The 22,714-nt window shown below is 42.4% G+C and overlaps 1 protein-coding gene across 14 annotated transcripts in view; it reads right to left on the bottom strand.

Moving 5' to 3' along the window:
• Positions 1-22,272, bottom strand: part of LOC121436428 (alpha-adducin) — a 63,773-nt gene extending 41,501 nt beyond the window's left edge. For 5 of the 14 annotated variants that reach the window (XM_041636290.1, XM_041636294.1, XM_041636296.1 and 2 more), the window contains exon 1: positions 22,086-22,272. The gene's annotated coding sequence lies outside the window, so the exon portion shown is untranslated. The remainder of the gene's footprint in view (positions 1-22,085) is intronic. The other 9 variants (XM_041636292.1, XM_041636298.1, XM_041636300.1 and 6 more) reach the window with 3 other exon arrangements.
• Between the last annotated feature and the right edge of the window lie 442 nt (positions 22,273-22,714).

The following is a 22,714-nucleotide window of genomic DNA, read 5'->3' as shown; positions in this document are numbered from 1 at the left end:
GGGGTGCAGGGGGTTTGAACCTAGGGCTTCAGGCATTCTGGGCAAACATTCAACCAACTACACCACATCCCTATCCCTCTGGTTGTTCCCATGCAAAGAAACACTGTCTTGAAAACAAATTTACAAAAAACAAACAAACAAAAAAACCCTTTACTATATTGCCAGGCATAGTGGTACATGCCAATGATACAGGCAGATCTCTGTGAATTTGAGGCCAGCCTGGTCTACATAGTGAGCTCCAGGACAGCCTCAGCTATATAGTAAGACTTATTCTCAAGAAATAAAAACAAAGCCAGGCGGTGGTGGCACATGCCTTTAATCCCAGCACTCAGGAGGCAGAGGTAGGCGGATCTCGGTGAGTTCGAGGCCAGCCTGGTCTACAAGAGCTAGTTCCAGGACAGGAACCAAAGCTACAGAGAAATCCTGTCTCGAAAAACCAAAAAAAAAAAGGAGCATCCCATCCTTCTCTACCCCATCTGTCCCTCCTTCCTCCTCCTCCTCAGAAGTCATGGGCAAGTCCATGACACAAAAACATGGAGGGGTTTTGTTGAAAGGGTTGCTGCCAATCACCTACTATCTACTGGAATAAGCAAGCCCAAATTGGTACTCCTCCTCTAAATAAAATGATAAGCTACAATCTCTCAATTTCCATCCCATGTCTAGAAATGCAGTTCTCCATTTCAAAAAACAAAAAACCACTCACCTTATACTAGAAGTTCTTAAACACCACAGACTGATTGAATATGCATTGCTAGGGACCTAAGTTCAATAAAATCTTTTATTAATCTGACTGGATAATTTTTATACCATGTTCTCTTGCTGACAAAAAGTTCTCAAAAGATCCTTTAAAATTAACACAGCTGAGCATATACCGCACACTGATTAAGACTCATTTTTACGTGCATTAACTATTCTTCCTTACACAAGGTAAGTAAGCAAACGGGCGGGGTCTAAACTCAGGAGGTCTGGCTCCAGAGTTCCCTATCCTGGCAACAATGCACTCTGCTCACCATCCTATTTCAAGAAAACTCGAGTAAGAAAAGGATCCCAAACATACAAATTAAAAATAAAAGCAATACATCCCAGGAACTGATTATCTGTGCAGAATTTCTCCCTTATGATAAATGAATTAACAGCTTCCCAGCTTATATTTTCCACATTTTATTTTTTAAATATGATATTGCTATTGCCTTAACTACAGCATCAATCAATTCTGCAATGTATCACTGGAAAGAACCCAGCTGCTTACTTGTAACTGAAAAGGCAGTTAAGTAGAGAAATGAGAATTTGGCATTCAGAAAAGCTATGGAAGCCAGCACTCCTCAGCCCCTCACTATCCTGGTGGCTGACATAGGATTTAGCCCACAGGTCAGGATGACGCTAAAAGCCTGTGCATACTAAGGTAAAGATTCCTCTTCTACCCTTACAAATGAGAGTAAACTAAACTAGAAATAGGGTAGGTACAAGAAAAAGTCACGATCCTCATCCTTAAAACCCTCCAAACTCCAAACTCCATTTTCCTTAAACCCCACAAAAAATAAGGGTAGAAACATAGGGATCCTGAAAAGTAACCTGTGTACAAGTTCTACGTACAGCAGCAGACAACTGCATGTCATGAACCCTGCATGGCTGCAATACAGTTAATTCCAGCATCCCCCCATAAGGTGTCTCTATTTGCAGATGGAAAAAAAATTTCTTTTAGCATATATTAATCTTTGTCTGCATGCATGTTTGTGCACCATGTATGTGCCTTGTGCCTTTGGAGTCTAGAAGAAGGCACTGGATCCAATGGAGCTGGAGTTACAGACAGCTGTGAGCTACCATGTGGGTGTGGGAATCAAACCCAGGTCCTCTGGAAGGACATTCAGTGCTCTTAACTGCTGAATTGTCTTTCCAGCCCCATCACACACTGTTTTAAGCACTAGAGCCCTCACAATAATAAATAAATAAACAAATAAATAAATAAAATCAACAAATTCAGAACCTGACTGAAAACCACTAATTCCACCAATCTACTGTACTGAAGCCCAGGCAGTCAGATTCAAATTCAGGAAGTACCAGTACACACAACAGGGCTGTTGTCTGATTCAGCACCGGCTTGCTACTTGGCACGTGACAGATCTCAGAAAACAGCTTTTCAACAAGGGTTAAAGAGGTCAAAACTTCCATTTCACTTATTTTCACCAAATTTATTTCCATTTAAAAAAAAAAAATGCCTGGTGGTAGTGATGCCAGCAGCAGCTTAGTCCCAGCACTCAGGAGACAGAGGCAGGCGGATCTCTGAGTTCAAGGTCAGCCTGGTCTACAGAGCTAGTTCCAGGATGGTCAGGGTTACACAGAGAAACCCTGTCTCAAAAAGCCACAAAACAAAACAAACACAGATAGACAGACAGACAGAGATAGAGATGGACTATATTCTGGTAGGTACAGCGGTGCACACCTTTAATCCCAGCACTTGGGAGGCATAGCCAGGTAGATCTTTATGAATTCAAGGCCAGCCTGGTCTACACACAGTGTAGGACAAACAGGACAGACGGGAGCACATAGAGGAACTCTGTTTTTTTTTTTTTTTTAAATCACCTAAGTTGATATCCATTATCTTCACATATAATCCAGATGTTTTAAAACAAATGCTTTAAGAAATTCCGCACAGGTAACTGAGGCAAGAGGATCAAGAATTCAAGACCAGTTGGGTGGCAGTGGTACACACCTCTAATCCAAGCACTCAGGAGGCAGAGACAAGAAGACCTCTGAGTTCAAGGCCAGCCTGATCAACTTGGACAACACAGAAAAAAGAAAAAAAGAAGAAGGGAGGAAGGGGCTAGAGAGATGGTACAGCAGTTAAGAGCATTGACTGCTCTTTCAGATGAGTTCAATTCCCAGGAACCACATGGTGGCTCACAACCATCTGTAATAAGATCTGGTGCCATCTTCTGGCCTGCAGGGCCACATGCAGGCAGAACACTATATACATAATAAATATAAATCTTTATTTAAAAAAAAAAAGAAGAGGAAGACAAGGAAGACGAAGAAGAAGAAGAAGAAGGGAGGAAAGGAGAAAAAAGGAAGAGGAGAAAGGAAAAGGAAGGAAGGAAGGAAGGAACAAAAACAATCCTACAAAGCAGACAGTAGTCCATATTCTAAAGAAAATAATTTTGGACATAGTACCCAATAATCTTCCTCACCACCATCACCATACCAAGGCTCATATTCTGAGTCAAGAAGAAGCAGAATCACTAAGCATTGTGGTACACACCTATAATCTCAGCACTTAAGAAGTTGAAGCAAGATGGTTGTGGGGTCACAGGTCTCTGACCTCAGCAGGCTCACAGTTACAGACACTCAGATCCAGGGATCACAGGTCTCTGTTCTAGTTTTTTTTCCCCTTTGGTGCTGGGAATCAAACACAGGTCCTAAAGGGTACTCAGGCAATACTCTGTCACTGACTGCACCCTGTACCCAAACTCTTTCTGAAGGAAATCCCATGAGGGAAGGTTGCAAGGTAATAATTTGGTTTGCTTTTTAATTATTTTTCTGAGGGGAAGGCTATGATGAAGTCTGGCAAAATTACAGGTAAGAAAGTAAAATACTGGCCACAACAAACAAGCATTTTCTCCCACAATCAATGGTCTGAATGTTCCTAGTGGTGAAGCAATTGGTCCTGAAGATGTGAAGGGTGAGAACAGCACAAAGCTGAGAGCTGTGAGACTGAGTCTCTATTCTGCACACGCAAAGGCTCCATGTGCTGCTTTGTCGGCTCTAAAGCTTCTAAAGACGGAGCAGGTTTCCTCTTTTGATCTGAGCAGTAAGCATTTAAAACCTCAAACACAAGTTTGAGTAACTAACGATCTCTCAAAGTATGCTCTCTGATATGTCACCACATGAGCTATCAGAGGTTTAAGTATTTATGCTAGCAAGTCATTTTAAGTTACAGGTATTTTCACAAAATAAGGATATACTATTAAGTAAAAAAAAAAGATATGCAAAATGGTGTAGGGGGTAAGCAAAAAACTCAATTATATTTGCATAAAGAAATTTAAAAAACACGAGAAATTTAACCCTAGCACTTGGAGACAGAGGCAGGCAGATCTCTAAATTCAAGGCCAGCCTGGTCTACAGATTGAGTTCCAGTAAACAGCACTTAGACAATAAACAAAATAATAAGCATTACTGGGGGTGCACAGTGAACAAGATATATACTTTCCTGTGTTGACAACAGCAGAATGACAACACTCGTTTATTTAAAGATTTAATTTATTAATTACTGTAGGGAAGGGTCACAGGACTTTACAGTCGGCTATTTCCTTCTACCCTGATGTGATCCAGAGATCCAACTCAGGTCACCATGCATGCCCTGCAAGCACCTTTGCCGCTGAGCCATCTTGCCATCCCCACTTGTTCCAGGTTTTACTGTCTATATACCGCTACTCAAAGTACATTCTGTGATTGAGGTGTTTCAGCAGTGTGGCCTTAAACTAATTTCACAGATAAAATTTAAGAGACTGTGTCTTAGCCAGGCAGTGGGGGTGCATGTATTTGATTGTAGTAAGCAGGGAGCTAGAGGTGGATTTCTGAGTGAGATCAACCTGGTCTGGTCTACCAATCAGAGTTTCAGGACAGCTAGGACTACATAAAGAAACCCTGTCTCAAAAACAAAACAAAACAAAAGACTGTGTCTTAAAGTAAATATATTAAATTAGCCAAATTTTCAAAATAAGTTGAGAATATACAGAACAAAATATAGCCCTTTCTGGTCTCTGCTTAAAAATGTTTCCATTTGTATCTGAAGAACTAATGAGTTATCTCTTTAAATCTACACTGTTTGATTAAAATGGAGTATTTGGGTTTGTTTTGGTTTTGGTTTTGTTATTTGAGACAGTCTCACAGTGTGGTCAAGGCTGTCCTGGGTCTCGTTTATGTAGAGCAGACTGGCCTTGCACTAAAAGATTGCCCTGCATCAACTTCCGAAGTGTTGAGATTAAAGATGTGTGCCACCAAGCTTGGCCTAAAACTGAGTATTTTCTGAATCTATATTAGTCCCACTTGGCAGAGACTACATCCAACTTCCCAAAAGCAACGGAGTTCCAGCCTATAAGGATTGTTCCATGTAAGAATCAAACACAAAGGCAAGCGGTGGTGGCGCATGCCTTTAATCCCAGCACTCAGAAGGCAAGGCAGGTAGATCTCTGTGAGTTCGAGTCCAGCCTGGTCTACAAGAGCTAGTTCCAGGACAGGCTCCAAAGCTACAGAGAAACCCTGTCTGGGGGGAAGGGGGCAAGAATCAAACATAAACCAGGCAGTGGTGGTGCATGCCTTTGATTCCAGCACTCAGGAGGCAGAGGTAGGTGGCTCGCTAAGTTCAAGGCCATCCTGGTCTACAGAGCTAGTTCCAAGATAGCAAGAGCTACACAGTGAGACTCTCTCAAAAACAGAAACAGCTGGAGAGATGGCTCAGCCATTAAAGGCTAGGCTCACAACCAAAAATATAAGAGTTCAGTTCCCAGCGCCCACGGCTGTCTCTCCAGCTGGAGAGATGGCTCAGCGGTTAAGAGCATTGCCTACTATTCCAAAGGTCCTGAGTTCAATTCCTAGCAACCACATGGTGGCTCACAACCATCTGTAATGAGGTTTGGTGCCCTCTTCTGGTCTGCAGACATATACTGTATACATATAAAATAATAACAAAAATAATTCTATGGTTGGTGGTCACCACAAGATGAACTGTATTAAAGGGTCTCAGCATTAACATTAAAAACCACTGAGGGTGACAAAGAGTTGTGAACCTCCTATACAGATGCTGGGAATCAAACTGGAATCCCCTCCAAGAGCAATACAAGCTCTTAGCCAATTCTATACATGCATATATATATATATATATATATACATATAAATACACACACATCTATACATATATCTCTCCAGTCCACTACATGCCTATATATATATACATATACATATCCATTTCTCCAGTTCGACACATGACTCTATATACACACACATCTACACATCCATCTCTCCAGTTCGACACATGCCTATACATACATACACATACACACATCTACACATCCATCACTCCAGTTCAACATATGGAGAAGGGAACAACTTTTAGGACTCAGTCCTTTCCTTCCACGAGGGCACCAAGCATGGAGCTCATCTGTCTTTCGTGGCACCTTTACATACTGGGCCATCTTACCAGTCTGCATTAAGCATCTTTAAAAGAGCTGTTTTAAGCTGGGTTGTAACAGTTTAACATCACTTGGAAGGCTGACCCAGAAGGATGAAGACTTAAAGACCAGCCCCAGTAACATCACAAGACATTGTCTCAAAAAATAAAAAAATTACAAAATGGGAGGGGAGGTAGTAAAAGCTCAGTGATAAAGCAAAACCCTAAATTCAGTCTCTGTACTGGGGGAAGGAAGCGTTAGTAATCAATCAAAAATGCACAGGGCAAGAAATCTGTGCATCTCACCCCACCCACCCCCTCCCCTGCCTCAATCATAGGACAATTGGAATAACACGGTCTTAATAAGTACACAATAAAGGACAAGTACACTTCCAGGTCCAGCATTCTGAACTGACAATGACATTCAAATTCTGTTAGGATTCAAGAAGCAACTGGCTATGAGAAGAGTAACTGCTTCAATTCATTCAATCACAACTTGACATGTAACTCAAAAGACACTGGGGACAGATATGGTCATATACTAATAAACAGGTTCCAAGTTTCAGTTTACCATCGACAAAGGAATTCCAGACTGCAAGTGGACAATCTGAGTATGAAACTGGGTTTTGTATAACTCTGTAACTGGGTTTTATGTTTCAAAGAGTTACGTCAATTCTCACAGTCAGTATGTACAACAAAAGCAGCTTTGTCTGTCTAGCTGACTAGATTTGGAGATAAGAGTATGTATAACTCCCAGAGGGAGAGAAAGAAGATTTCTAGACCTCACAGGCACCACAACTAAGCTTGCAGGGCACTACAATGAACCCACAAAGACTGCAGAAAACCCAGCTAATTCAGAAAACAGGGAGGTGAACACAACACACATTAGCATAAGTCTAAACAGATTTGGTGAGGTGGGGTCATTCTGCAATCTAATTAAACACATTAGGAGGGACAACAGCACCAGTCTAAGGTGAAAATGTTGTGTGTGTGTGGAGGATCAGAGGACTAGGAATGTAGCTCAGTGGTAACTTGCATAGCATGTCCCCAGACCACATACAGTACATACACGAGATATACTTACACATTCCCATTATATATAATGTGCAATTGATACTCAATATATTTGATTATATATAAAAGAGCATATCAGGATGATTTGATAATTACAGAACAAGATAAAAACATTACACAATGAAAGTGATTTTTTTTTTTTTAGTTGTTGTTGGTGGTGGTGGTGGTGGCACACGCCTTTAATTCCATTACCTGGGAGGCTGAGGAAGGCAGATCTCTGAGTTTAAGGCCAGCCTGATCTACAGAGTGAATTCAGGACAGCCGGGGCTACACAAAGAAACCCTGTCTTAGGAAACCAAAAAATAAATATAAATAAATAATAAATAAATAAATATAAAAGTGATCTCTTTTTTTTTTTTTGAGATAGGACTCCTCTTTTTCTCTGATCTTTTAGGTTTTTAACCCTGATTTCTGACTCCTGGATTTTATTGATAAAGATTAATTAAACAGATTAACACTTCATCTGGCGTCCAATTTTGAGGGCATAAAAATCATAAAATAGTCACTTGTTAGTGGTTTTGCAGCTACCAGCACACGCTGGAGCTGCACCCACCAGAATCACTGGAGGCAGAGGCAGGTGGATCTCTGTGAGTTCGAGCCCAGCTGGGTCTGCCTCCCGGGTGCTGGAATTAAAGGCCTGCACCACCACTGCCTGGCTTTAAGTTACTTAGAAACTCTGTCTCAAAAAAAAAAAAAAAAGAAAGAAAGAAAGGAAGGAAGGAAGGAAGGAAAAGAAAGAAAAGAAAACTAACTTAAAAGACTAACAAAAAAAAAAGAAAGAATACCAAAAACATAAAAAAAAAAAAAAGACGCCGGGCGGTGGTGGCGCACGCCTTTAATCCCAGCACTCGGGAGGCAGAGGCAGGCGGATCTCTGTGAGTTCGAGACCAGCCTGGTCTACAAGAGCTAGTTCCAGGACAGGCTCCAAAACCACAGAGAAACCCTGTCTCGAAAAACCAAAAAAAAAAAAAAAAGACTAACGAATGCTTTTCGTTTGATCAGATATAACTTGCCAAAAAAGGAAACTACGCAAAGTTAGGGTTGGGCTAGGGTTTTGTTTTTGTCTTTCCAGAGAATGAAGGCATTGGAATTGGAAGACCACTGGACAAATGAGACATCTGAGAAGGATGAGTCATCCAGAGAAAATGTCCCAAGAACGAAATGGCCTACTCGACTAAATTTCACAGACCGTCCCAAATGTTTGTTTCTGCTGTTCTCTACAGGCATATAATGCAAATGGTCTTTTTATAATCCTAGTTCAATTAAAAATTAAAGCTCGTTTTGGAGTTGGAGTGTGGCTCTCTCCTTCTCTAACCCAAGCATGCTTGTTAAATTAAATTCAAAATCTCTGTCTCATGTCAAAAGAGTCACCTGATGTGAGACAGAAGAAAAGCCAAAACTAAGGGACTAGTCTATTGCCACTAATCTCATAATTCTTTGGTTTTATTTTGACTCTTTAAAACTTTTTTTTTTAATTTTTTCAAGACAGGGTTTCTCTGTAGCTTTGGATCCTGTCCTGGAACTAGCTCTTGTAGATCAGGCTGGCCTCGAACTCACAGAGATCCACCTGCCTCTGCCTCCCAAGTGCTGGGATTAAAGGCGTGCGCCACCACCACCCGGTAAAACTTTTCTTAAAGTATAAATATTATCTCAAAATTTATAAGATATATTTTTTTTTAACTTTTGTGATGATATTAATGGCCACAGAGGAGTACTAATTCTAGAAAAAGAATTCATCTAGCTTCTTGTATATGATTTTCAGTTTTGGGTCCATGTCAGGTAACTAAGAATTAAGTTTTTGTACTCTGGACGTACATAACAAATTATGGTCCTTTAAGCTTTTCAAGATCTACTGCATATGACATTTAAAATGTTTAAGTTTTTTTTTCTTTCTTGTTGTTGCTGTTGTTGTTGTTTTGAGACAGGGTTTCTCTGTAACTTCGGATCCTGTCCTGGAATTAGCTCTTTTTTTTTTTTTTTCGAGACAGGGTTTCTCTGTGGCTTTGGAGCCTGTCCTGGAACTAGCTCTTGTAGACCAGGCTGGTCTCGAACTCACAGAGATCCGTCTGCCTCTGCCTCCCGAGTGCTGGGATTAAAGGCGTGCGCCACCATCGCCCAGCTGGAATTAGCTCTTGTAGACCAGATTGGCCTCGAACTCACAGAGATCTGCCTGTCTCTGCCTCCCGAGAGCTGGGATTAAAGATTAAAGGTGTGCACCACCAACGCACCACTAAATACTTAAGTTTTCTACAGTGAACTATGACCATGCCTAACAGCAGCCTCTGAAGTCTCCAAAAGGAGGATGCAGACCCACAATGAAGATTCCACCAGGACTATGATAACACCACTAAGATGACAAACACCACCCAAAAATCCGCTTTGGACTACAAACTGCTCAGGACAATTTCAATGCGGCTAGCGGAGATGATCCAGCTTCACAGGCTACTCTAGCCAGGACTTGAGACAAACCCTGCACTTTCCCATTACACAGAAACTGAACAACAAATGATACCGCTACCTCTCCCAGGACTTGAAAACCCAAATTTTTCTTTTCATGAGCCCCTAAAGATGCTGTTGACCTAAACAACACAAGTAAATTTAAGACTATGACGCCCACATTCCCAAGAGGTGGGATGGGTGGGTTTTGGCCATTCAATGGGTTATGGATAATTGTCATTATTTAGTGTGATTGGTTACAAGCTACTACTGGTAATGGTCAGAAAAAAAAAAACTGAACAAAGGAGATTAGATTCAGGGTTCTTGTTTTGAAAAGAAAAAAGGGGGATATAGATATGACTGGCTATAAGGGGAGATTATTGAATCTACTTTTAAACCAAAACAGCAACTACTAGTCTTAAATATTTCATATGATAAGGATTTTTGTATATTGATACAAATTAAATTGAGGTTAATTTTGTTATGCTGCATATATGTTTCTACTCTTAAGATATTTTTGTGCATTGACACAAATTTAAGGATTTCTTTTGTTTGTTTTGTTTTTTGAGACAGGATTTCTCTGTAGCTTTGGAGCCTGTCGTGGAACTAGCTCTTGTAGACCAGGTTGGCCTCAAACTCACAGAGATTTACCCATCTCTGCCTCCCGAGTGCTGGGATTAAAGGCATGCACCACCACAGCCAGGCTCTTAAGGTTATTTTTGTTAGAACATATTGTACATATATTTGTACTCCTTTAAGGTATTGTACCTATACAGCTCATTTTACTATGTAATGTAAAAGCCTAGTCCTTGAAAGTTGTTATTACAAACTACTTAGGATAATAAAGAAATTCAGATTATTAGCTAGTCACTTATTACAATCCAATCTGTAGTCATATTAGGCATATTTTCAAGATCAAACAGTGATATATTTTAGTGGTTTTCAAACACTTCAGAGATCTACAGAATATGGCATTTAAGAAGTTTTAATAATACAAAGTTTTGGTTGTTTTTTTTTTTTTAATGACAACGAGACATACCTGCTCCTGGCAGTATCAATCTACTTCAGAGAAGATAATGGGCATCAAAGAAACACCATATGGAGTTTACTTTCTTTGTAGCAAAAGTTAGCCACTGGGCAAGAAACTGTTCTTGCCTCAACTGCTGACAGTATGCTGCCAAACTGGACAAGCAGGACACAAAAGAAAGTGATGATCAAACTTTGCCAAGATAAGGGAGGACAGTCCTTCAAAATTTCCTGCTTCTGAGAAAAGTCTGTCAGATATTCTAGGCCTGCAGGATGTTCCAACATTGCAGAGGAACCCTGGGTGACTGTCCAGGCAGCCAGCTGTTTCTGTCATGTCTTAGTTTTGGAAGTTACTTGCTCTGCACTTCCTGTTTACTTAGGTAATATATCCTTCTCAGGCCTCTGATAGAGTTGAAGACTAGATAGTATTAGATTTCCTTGTTAACAGATTCAGAAAAGAAACTCATAAAACAGGTGCAAAGGGTATAAAGTAGAGAGACATAAAATGATAATTTTGGGTTGGTAATACAAGCTAGGATAGAAAGTGAATTAGATCCAACACTTTGAACTCACCAAAATAGGATAATGGAATATTTTCTCTGAATTTGTCATGTACATATGGGCTTGGTGTGGGAGAATGGTCTGTATTCTATCAATTATATTTTAAATAAATGCTGATTGGCCAGCAGCCGGGAAGTATAGGCGGGACAACCAGACAGGAAGTAGAGGCAGGTCAATGAGAACAGGAGAACTCTGGAAAGGAGGAAGCTGACTCCTCGACAGTCCTTGCCCTGCCACAGAAGAAACAAGATGTGACTGTCTCACTGAAAAAGGTACTGAGCCATGTGGCTAACATAGACAAGAATAATGGGCTAATATACATTATAAGAGTTAATAAGAAGCCTGAGCTAATGGACCAATCAATTTATAGTTAATGTAGATATCTGTGTGATTTCTTTGGGACTTAACAATTGTGGGAACCAGGCAGGACAGAAAACCTCAGTCAACAGAATGGTGCCCAACGCCATTGCGTGACTGCATCCACATAAAGCCTGACAGAGTTTGGGAAGTAATTCTAGACAGAAAATAATAGAGTTAAGCACAGCTTATTGATGGCAGCATTTTCTCAGGTGGGCTCTGTTTGCCAGAGGTAAATGTGTCTCATTTAAAAGAGTCTTCCTGACTCAGCTTTAGCTGTAAAACCTTGCAGCTCTTTTAAAAGGTCCTGCCACAAAACACTGAAATGGTGTTAATGACCGCATACTTTTTGGTGGTGACAGGGACCTTGAAACACCATAGAGTTGTGGCAATATACATGGCTACAGCTGGTACCTCTGCCATGAGGATGGAATCTCAGAAAGCTAAAAAATGGGCTGATCCAGCCATGGCTTTCATCCTACCTATATTGCTTAGCAAATTAAAGACTCATGTGGTACTGTACAATTGTTCAAAAGCCCGGGGGTTGAGGTTAAAGGTTCTAGGGAGGAACCTACTACTGTGGTTTTGCTACACATGTTGTCAAACAGTCTTCTAAATACTTATGCTTATACACACACATTTAATACTGCCCTCTACCTTGGCCAGAGAAGCTTTTCTCTCCAGTAGTTGGCAGTTAATATAGAGATTTATTGTAAGAATAAGTGTCTACTAAGTGAGTGTTCAGCCCTAAGCAGGATATCTATTTTCAACTCCACACCAAGGCTCAGGGAACACTGCCGATGGGCAGAAAAAATCTACTACCCAGCAGGATAAGGAGAAGTGCTGTGAGATGCTGTCACTAAACACGTATGGGCACTGCACCCGTGGATGCACCGCAGCTATGATAATCTCCATGGGATAAGTCAATAAGACCAGTCAACATTCCAAACAACAGCAAGGATTGGACTCCAAGGGTTATTCAGAGAGAGAGAGAGAGAGAAAGGGAACATGCTGGGGATACCTGGGAAGAGTGGGAGTTAGGAGTCTGGGGTTTTGTGAAGGAGTGGGAGAAGAAATTTGGGATGCATATGATCAAGATGTATTATTTATTTGTATTAAACTGTCAAAGAATAAATTTTTAAAATCAAAAGGCCAGATATGATGGCATATGCTTTTAATCTCAGCACCTATAAGGTCAAACCAGGTGGATCTCCATGAGTTCCAGACAGCCTGCAAGCTCCAGGCTAGCTGATATTACATAGTAAAACCAGGTCTTAAAATTAAAAAAATAAAACAAAACTGAATGTGGAGGTGTACACCTTTAATCCCAGCACTCAACAGTTAGATCTCTGAGTTCCAGGCCAGCCAGGCATACAGAAAGAGTTCCAGGACAGCCAAGACTACACAGAGAAACCCTGTCTTGGGGGAGAGGGGGCACTAAATACACCCACTATCCTAGATTATCATCTATAATTTCACTTTTCCGATAAGCAAATATTTTAACATTTTCTTATTCACATCAGCAAACTACTCTTTTGTCAGACTGGAGATAAAACCCAGGGCTTCACTCAGCCTTATCTACAATTCTTTTTGTACTTTTTTGACAGATTCTCACCAGCTTGTCCATAGGCAAATTTTGAATTTTTGATCCTTATGTCTCAGCTTTCAGAATAGCTGAGATTCATCAGACTCAACTTTTGTACATTTTTTTTTCCCATAGTGACCTCTACTTTTAAAAAGAAAGTTACTAGCCGGGCGGTGGTGGCGCACGCCTTTAATCCCAGCACTCGGGAGGCAGAGGCAGGCGGATCTCTGTGAGTTCGAGGCCAGCCTGGTCTACAAGAGCTAGTTCCAGGACAGGAATCAAAAGCTACGGAGAAACCCTGTCTCGAAAAATCAAAAAAAAAAAAAAAAAAAGAAAAAAGAAAGTTACTAGACCAGCAAAATGGCCCAACAGGTAAAGCACCTGCCATGAAAGCCTGGTGACCTAAATCTGATCCCCCAGAACCCTCATAAATACAGGAGAGAACTAACTTCATGAAGATGCCCTCTGACCCTAATAATAATAATAATAGTAATAATAATTTTAAAAGAAAGATATTGTCAAGCTGGATTTTGTACATGTGTAATCCTATCACAGAGGCAGCTGAAGCAGGAGAATGGTGATACTGAGGCTACCCTGGGCAACCTACTGAGTTTCAAGCCAATGTCAACTACATGGTGAGACAATGCATCAAAATGAAAAAAAAAAAAATTACCACTTCTTCATTAGATAAAATGTCCATCAAAGGTTTAGAACATTATTGAACATTGTATTTGCTTTTTCTCCACTGTTTCTAATTTTAAACCTTTCCCTTTAATCCAAAGATTTGTTTGTTTGTTGTTTTCGAGACAGAGTTTCTCTGAGTAGTTTTGGAGTGTGTCCTGGAACTCACAGAGATCCACCTGCCTCTGCCTCCCAAATGCTGGGATTAAGGGTGTTCCCCATCACCACTTGGCTAATCCACAGATTTGATGAATGTGTAACCAGTTATTTAAATGCCAATGATCCCTCCTTCCCATAGAGATGTATCAGTTTCTTCTCTCCCCTCCAGGGCTGCAGAAAGCACATCTTGAGCTTGTGCTACAACAGTGTGGCCTTAACTGCTTCATCATCTACAACAGTCAGACCCTGGAAAGCCTATCATCTTTTGTGCCCAGTTTCATTTGCAGTAACTTAGCAACATTCCAGGACCGTTAGGGTATTTAGAAATAGCAAGTGTAGCTGGACATGGTGGCTCACATGCTCTTGCCAGCACAGAAGGGAAGGAAGAGGACTGGGAGTTCAAGGACGGCCTGGGCTACAAACTGAAACAATGTTCCAAAAACAGACAGGCAGGCACACACACTGGGGCTTCCTTCTCTTTCCTAGATACCTACAGTCTTGGGACTATATCAATCAACAAGAAGACCATCATCAGATGTGGCTTCCTGACCTTGGACTAGAACTATTGAATCATCCTTCACTTCTTCAACACCAACAGCCTTCCCAGGCACTTGTCAAAAATATAACCTTAGGTCCACATCCAGGTCTGTTCTTTAGCAGTCATGGAGCATTCCTTTGCAAGTTAGCTGCCCTGGAAGGAGAGCTGGCTTCCTGTTGGGAAACTCAACACAGACACCATCTACTCTCAAGACACACTTCTAGAGTATCTCCCACTTCAAATTGCCTCTGTCCTGCCCTGTCTTGGGACTCTGCCAGCAAAAAGACCATCACCAGGTATGATTTCTCAATTATGAACCAAAACTGTTGGCCAAAATAAACCTCTTCTTTAAAATAAAAAGTAGTAATAACAAGAAGAGTAATAATAAACAATAAGAACGAAATATCTAGCAGTCTCTGGTGTATATATAGTGCATAACCTGTAAGTAGTACATGTTCTCATTATTCTTACACTGTTAAGAATGTAAAAGTGCACTCGGGAGGCAGAGGCAGGCGGATCTCTGTGAGTTCGAGACCAGCTTGGTCTACAAAGCTAGTTCCAGGACAGGCTCCAAAACCACAGAGAAACCTTGTCTCGAAAAAACCAAAAAAAAAAAAAAAAAAAAAAAAAAAGAATGTAAAAGTGGACCAGCCTGGTCTACAAGAGCTAGTTCCAGGACAGGCTCCAAAACCACAGAGAAACCCTGTCTCGAAAAACCAAAAAAAAAAAAAAAAAAAAAAAAGAATGTAAAAGTGGCCAGGTGGTGGCAGCGCGCGCCTTTAATCCCAGCACTCAGGAGGCAGAGACAGGCGGATCTCTGTGAGTTTGAGGCCAGCCTAGTCTACAAATTCCAGGACAGACACCAAAGCTACAGAGAAGCCCTGTCTTGAAGAAGAAAAAAAACGTAAAAGCAGCATGATAAAAATGCCACTTGGGAGTTAGGAATTCAGTTCAGTGGTAGAGCCCTTGGGTTCAGTTCCCAGCACCAAAAGTCATTTTCAAAACTAGGTGTTGGGGTTGGAGAGATGGCTCAGAGGTTAAGAGCACTGCCTGCCCTTCCAGAGGTCCTGAGTTCAATTCCCAGCAACCATATGGGGGCTCACAACCATCTGTAATGAGATCTGGTGCCCTCTCCTGGTCTGTCTACTCGCAGACAGAACACTGTATACTGGTCTAGAATTCTGTATACATAATAAATCTTTAAAAAATAAAAATAAAGGCCGGGCCGGGCGATGGTGGCGCACGCCTTTAATCCCAGCACTCGGGAGGCAGAGGCAGGCGGATCTCTGTGAGTTCGAGACCAGCCTGGTCTACAGAGCTAGTTCCAGGACAGGCTCCAAAGCCACAGAGAAACCCTGTCTCGAAAAACCAAAAAATAAATAAATAAATAAATAAATAAATAAATAAAAACAAAAAAATAAAACCAGGTGTTGTAGCACACAATGTAAAGCCAGCAGGAAAAGAAGAGGTTCAAGGTCATCCTTGGCTATATTGCAAATCTGAGGTCAGCCTAGGCTATAATGTTGATGCTGTTGTTTGTGGGGACAGTGCAGGGGACTGAACCCAAGGCTTTCCAGGTAAGTGCCCCACCACTGAGCTGAATGCCCAGCCTTAGAAATAAAACTCTTGTATGCTCACACTATTTCTCCACTCTGTATCTTAAGGTAAACGACTGCATTCTGTCCGAATCAAGATTTCACAAGATTCTCACTTCAATTCAACCCTTATGAACAGCATTCAAAGGGTGTGGTTTTGAAAGCAACGGGTGAGGCAGCTAGAGATAAGCCCTCCATCTATAAATGGACAAATTTAAGTGAACTCTACTGCACCCTGGCTTGTTTATATTTCCAAAATCTGTGGGGTTTGTCACTGGTACAGAAAAGAATCTCACTTGGGAATCTGCCAAAATTCTGTTACTGTTGGGGGAGGGGAAAGAACAGGACCAAAATATAGTATATGAAAAAGAATTTTTTTAAAAAAAAGTTAAAAATTTTTTTAATTTATTTTATTATCATTATTTTATGTTCATTGGTATGAGGGTCAGATGCCCTGGAACTGGAGTTACAGACAGTTGTGAGCTTCCATGTGGGTGCTGGGAATTGAACTCAGGACCTCTGGAAGAGCAGCCAGTGCTCTTAACCGCTAAGCCATCTCTCCAATCCCCTAAAAAAAATTTTTAAATTTCATTGCCATCCCAAAGTTGATTTTAAAATGTATTGGATTCCTGTCAAGTGTTCAGGTTCTAGAGTCAGACCACCTGTGTTATGATCCCAGTTTACCTATGTGTTACTTTTCTTTCTTTTTTGTTTTTTGGGTTTTATTGTTTTGTTTTGTTTTGTTATTTTAGACAGGGTCTCTCTGTGTCCTGGAACTAGCTCTTATACACCAGGCTGGCCTCGAACTCACAGAGATCCACCTGCCTCTGCCTCCCATGTGTGGGATTAAAGGTGTGCACCACCACCGCCCAGCTTCTTTTTTGGCTTTTCAAGACAGGGTTTCTCTGTGTAGTCCTGGCTGTCCTGAACTCACTCTGTAGACCAAAGTGACCTCAAACTCAGAGATCCACCTGCCTTTGCCTCCCTAATGGGAGAGGGGACAAAAAACAACAACAATGTAGTAACCACTGGAACTGGATTTAATAGGATTCACCCATTGTGTTAGCTAGTTTTGTGCCAACTGGACCCAGGATAGAGTCATTTGGGAAGCAGGAACCTCAGTTGAGAAAATGTTCCTGCCACACCAGCCTGTGGTACATTTTCTTGATGGGTATGATTGATGAGGAGCACTTTGCATCAATTCTTCCCTCTGAGTTCCTGTCCTGACTTCTTTTGATGGGCAGTGAAGTGGAGGTGTAAGTAAAATAAGCCCTTTCCTCTCCAAGTTGCTCAGTGTTTTACCACAGCATTAGAAGCTCTGAGACACCCAATGCAGATGCCTGGAACAAGGGCTCTTAACTGCTGAATCATCTCTCCAGCTCCTAGAACCCCAGCTTAGTATCTTTATTTTTTTTAGATGTATTTATTTTATGTGAATGTTTTGCCTGCATGTATATATGTGTATCACATACATGTCTGGTGCCTGTGGAGGTTCAGAAGAGAGCTCTGGAGCCTCTGGAACAGGACTTGGTTTTGTGCCATCATGTGTGTGATGGGGCCTGATGCCAGATCCTCTGCAAGAACAGTAAGCACTTTCCTTAGCCACAATATCACCTATGTTCAAGATGTAGGTTTTCCCCTGCCCCTCAGCAGCACAGTGTATATGAAGTCAGATCTGAACATGCCCAACAGTTTTAAGCAAACAAGTATCAGTAACAATGTTGATGGGTTTTGGTCCCCCTCCAAACCTGAGAGGAGCAAGTTATCAATACATTACAGGTCACTCATACCAACTGTTTTAAACTGTACTTCTGAAAAAATAAAGATCAAAGGCAAACTGAACTAAATCTGTTTCCTTTTGCTCTTTCCACATTTCCTAACTGTGGAAGGTCAAAACAAACATTAACTATCAAACGATTCTATTAAAGTTTAAAATCATGCTAAATTCCTGTCTTAAGAAGCATGTTTCTGACCAAACTAAAAAGACATTGAAATATTTATGTATATGAAGTAACCATATCTTATGTAAAATTCAATTATTGTTTTGTTGGTTTGTTCATTTTTGTTGAGAAAAATATATCACACAGACCAGGCTGGTCTCAAACTCAATATAAAGCTAAGGATGATCCGATCCTCTTGCCTTCGCCTCCCAGGAGTTTGAATTACAAATGTGTGCCACCACACCCAGCTTATATGATGCCAAAAACTGAACCCATAGTTTTATGCATGCTAGGCAAGCACTCTAGCAGCTAAGGTACAATTCCAGCCCTGTTGGCTTGCTTTTTGGCCTTAGTGAGTTCCACTTCAAACAACGATTAAACTGGTACAGCAAGGAGCAACCCAAATGCTCAAATTGCAGCTTATAAACACAGTTCAAGTGTTAAGATGCATAGGATCAAAGAGTTGATTTCAGGGTGAAATATTTGCCCATGCGTTCCATGTCAGAAACAGGACCATAGTCTAAACAATACACCTTCTAAGCAGAGCCTGTGTGTAACTGTGTGCATTTTTCCACTAGAGTGCTAGGAATCAAACCCAGTACTGGGCTAGTGAGTTAACCATCCAGCCCTACACAGGATTCTACAGAATTTTGTGCATGAAACAAAGTTTGTGTATCACAATTAAAGGGACTGAAAGGGTCTTTTTGTAAACTATGTGTTACAGGCCTGCATTTGTGACAACCCATCACATCAGGGTCACAACAAAACTCCAAAATCTGGGGCTAGAGAGTTGGTTCAGTGGTTAGGAGAACTCTCTGCTCTTACAGAAGACTGAGGTTCAATTCCTAGCACCCATATGTCAGCTCACAACCACCTGTAATTCCAGTTTCAGGGAATCTGATACCATCTTCTGGTAAGTTCTAGCACCAGGTATATATGTGCTACACAGATGTTTTGCAAGTAAAATATTTATATACATAAAATAAATAAGCCTAAAAAAGCTCCAAACTCCATGTTGTGTTGGGCTTTGGAGCACCTGGGATTCCGTGTTTTTAATTAGAGACGCACAGCCCTATTTCTCATTGAAACAGCACTTCACAGCCCCGATACTGAAATTTTCACTATTTAAAATCCTATGACAGATAATATTAGAACACAATTTCAAGGCAGCGATGTAACTCAGCTGGCGGAGCACTTGGCTAACAAGCACAATGTCCTGGGGGTTTCATACCCCAACACATACCGCTGTAATCGCAGGACTCCCAGGGTACAAGGAACAGGATCATCACTTAAAAGTTGGGGCTGGAAAGAAACAGCTCAGCCATTAAGAGCACTTGCTATTTTCTAACTAATTACTTTGATTTCTTGTGGTTGGATACAGCTCGGTAGTTTGAACACAAGTACTACTTTCCCAGAAAACCTGCGTTCAAGTCCCAATAATACCCACATGCCAGTTTTCAACCTTCTGCGACTCCAGTTTCAGGGGGATCTGACACCTGGCTTCCACTGGTACCAGGCATGCAACTGGTCCACAGACACACATGCAGGAAAAAACATTTGCAAAATAAAAACTTTTAATTAAATGTTTTTAAAAGTTTAAGGGTAGCTTTCTCTCATTGCAAATTCAAGGCCAACTTGGGGCTACATTACACTATAAATTAGACTAAAAAATAAAATAAAAAGCATCAGCAGAAAAGAACTCAGGAAGCAGAGGCAGGAGGATCTCTGTGAGTTCAAAAGAGGGGGCAGTTTCAGATATAATCATTTATGTGTGTGTAGTTTACTCAGCATTAATGTGCACGTACAGGACAAACTTAAGTCCTTATTCGGAATGTCTAGTCTTTCTAGATGTTTAGAAGTACACAATGAAACATTTTATAGATATCCAGCTATTGACTGTTGACGCTGAATGAGTAAATAATGACTTGGTGAATGCTACTGTATCAAATGTGAATGTGGGTGTGTGTATATATATATATGTATATGTATATGTATATATATATATATATAGAGAGAGAGAGAGAGAGAGTGTTCAACATGGCTGAGAGGGAAGCAGAAAGGACAATCAATACAAACTGATAGTGAAACTATCTGGGAACCTGTCTTAGATAGGGTTCCTATTGCTATAATAAAACACAAAATCAACCTGTGTGGGGGGGGGGGTTATTTCATCTCACAGCTTGTAGTCCATTATCCAGGGAAGTTAGGGCAGGAATCAATGCAGGAACCTGGAGGCAGGAGCTGACTGCTGCAGAGACCATGGAGGGTGCTGCTTACTGGGTGGCTCTAAGGGCTTGCTCAGCTTGCTTTCTTATAGCACCCAGACCACCCGCCCAGCGGTGGCCCCACCCACACAGTGAGCTCTCACATCAATCATCAACCAAGAAAATGCACCACAGAGTTGCTCACTGGCCAATCTGGTGCAGACTTTTTTTCAATTTAGTTTACTTCTTCTCGAATAACTCACACCTGTGTCAAGCTGACATGAAAACCAAGCCAGCTCAGCATCATTTGAAGCATCTCCACACTTAATTTCCTGATTCAATATGATTATATAAAAGGAACAGGGTTTTTTTGTGGCAAATTAACAAAACTAAACAACAGTATCAGATAATACCAAGAGTTAAGTGAAAATCTGAATAGTTTGTATAAAAATGATTTTAGAAATGAGGATGCTTGCAGACTGTTTAGAATCTGGATTCATTTCATTTGCTGAGTCCCACTAGCCTACACACCACATTGGTGACCAATCACACCACCTGCACCACGGTAAACCACAGCTGAACCCTGAAAAGCCACTTCCTCTAACAACAACTTTACTCGCAGGGTGTGGCGGCAATCCTCACTGTAATCCTAGAACTAAGGGGGCAGAGGCCGAAAATTTCAGTTCCAGACCATTCTGGGCTACAGAGTAAAGCCTGTCTTGTGGGCGAACTGTGCAAAACACACAACACAACTTTACCCACACAGGAGTACATCAAAATTTCAGAATTAACATGTGATTTATACATCAAAGGCTGCAGTTTATACATTTAAAGACCACAGTGTACAGAATCCCACCCTTGTAAAATTCAGCAGCGACCTGAAATGCCCTTCCCCTTCTGGACCCTGTTGAATCTACTCGCAACTCCCGACTTGTTTTCTCGCTTGTTTTACAAAGCAGACAGCCGATCTGTCAGCATTCTAGTTCCTATCTCGATTAAGATTTCAATCCCCTTTTGACAAACGCAAAATCACTCTGTAATAACTGGGCAGTAATGCATACAACTAGTAGCTCTGGTCCTTGGTCTTTGGGGCTTAACAATTTTAGGCCGAAAATCATATGGTCAAACCGAAAGTAGTTTCAGGTGGGCCAAAATATTTATTTCAAGATGGGTGTGCATCAAACAAACACAAATCACCTACTAAATACCTTGAACCAGGAACTGAATTACAAAAAGCCAAAGTGTGTTTGGGAGAGGTCTAGACGAAAAAACAGAGGAAAGGCAAGTCCCGTCTCCAGGAAGTTCCACGACCACCTCATTACTACCATCCGTGGACAGAGCTGGCTTTTTCTCTTTGGGCAGAAGGTGTCATTTTAAAAAGAGCCGACTAACAGGACCCACACGCGCCTTGCCACAATCTCCGCAGTGACCAGCGGCTGAGGCCACCTCTGGCAAGCATAATGCTGACCCGGGAGTACCCCCTGAGGCCCAGTCGGCTCAGAACGGAGCAGCCACTTCCCCCGGAGCTCACGTCCGCCGGGGGGCCATCCTGGGAAGCGACGATGCAGAGTCCTCGCCTCCGCACTCGGTGGCAAGCGCAGAGACCCCGGGCGCCCTGCGCCGGAGCGATCTCGCCGCGCCCTCCTCGCTGCAGGCAAGGCGCCCCCGAGGCCCCGGGCTCGGCCATGCCCTGCCCGCCCTGCCCCGCCGCCCCGGCCTTACGCCCGCTGCGGGCCCAGAGACCTCGCCGCGCTCGCGGGCCTCACCTCCGCGGAGAATCGGGGGGCAGCGCGTAGCTTCCCGGGTCCGAGTGCTGCCCGCGCCTCGCCTGCGGCTCGCGCTGGGCTCCGCCCCCTGGCCGCCGCGCACCCCCGCCGCTTGCCGCAGCCCTCGGCCTCTCCCGCCCTCGGCCCTCAGCCTTCGGCTCGCCCCCGCCGCCCAGCTGGGTGCGGCCTGCGGCGCTGCAGTCGAACAACGCGTAGCTCCATTGGTCTGAACGCCCCGCCGCCGTCCAGCACTGCTGTCTCTCATTGGTCAATCTTAAGCAAGGGGTTGGGCTGGGGAAGGGCGTGTCCTGGGAGGTGGAGAGAGGGTTGGGCTCCCTCGCTTTAGGTTGAAGGTCGCTGTTAAGTCGGGGTTAGCGGTGGCCGGACCGCCGCAGGCAAGGGCCGGTGTCCCGCTGCAACAGCTCGCGAGGCCACCGGTTCTCCCACGGAGACCATCAGACCGAGCCTTCGTGCACTCCCGCTGCACGTGGACCTGGTCTGGGTGCGCGGCGGGCGGGAGGGTCCTTGGGCCGTTTGGATTGACTGAGCTGTCAATCAGGGTGGAGTCAGGACGGCGCCGTCTGTGGGCTCTGATAAGGCTTCCCTGACAGGAAGGGCCCGCTCGGGGA

The sequence above is a fragment of the Microtus oregoni genome, unplaced genomic scaffold, assembly GCF_018167655.1.
Source record: "Microtus oregoni isolate MIOR12 unplaced genomic scaffold, Mior012 000049F_ref0000343, whole genome shotgun sequence".
In the NCBI taxonomy this organism is placed as follows: domain Eukaryota; kingdom Metazoa; phylum Chordata; class Mammalia; order Rodentia; family Cricetidae; genus Microtus; species Microtus oregoni.
Note: the sequence above shows the minus strand (reverse complement) of the source record. Positions and strands in the feature narration are given on the sequence as shown.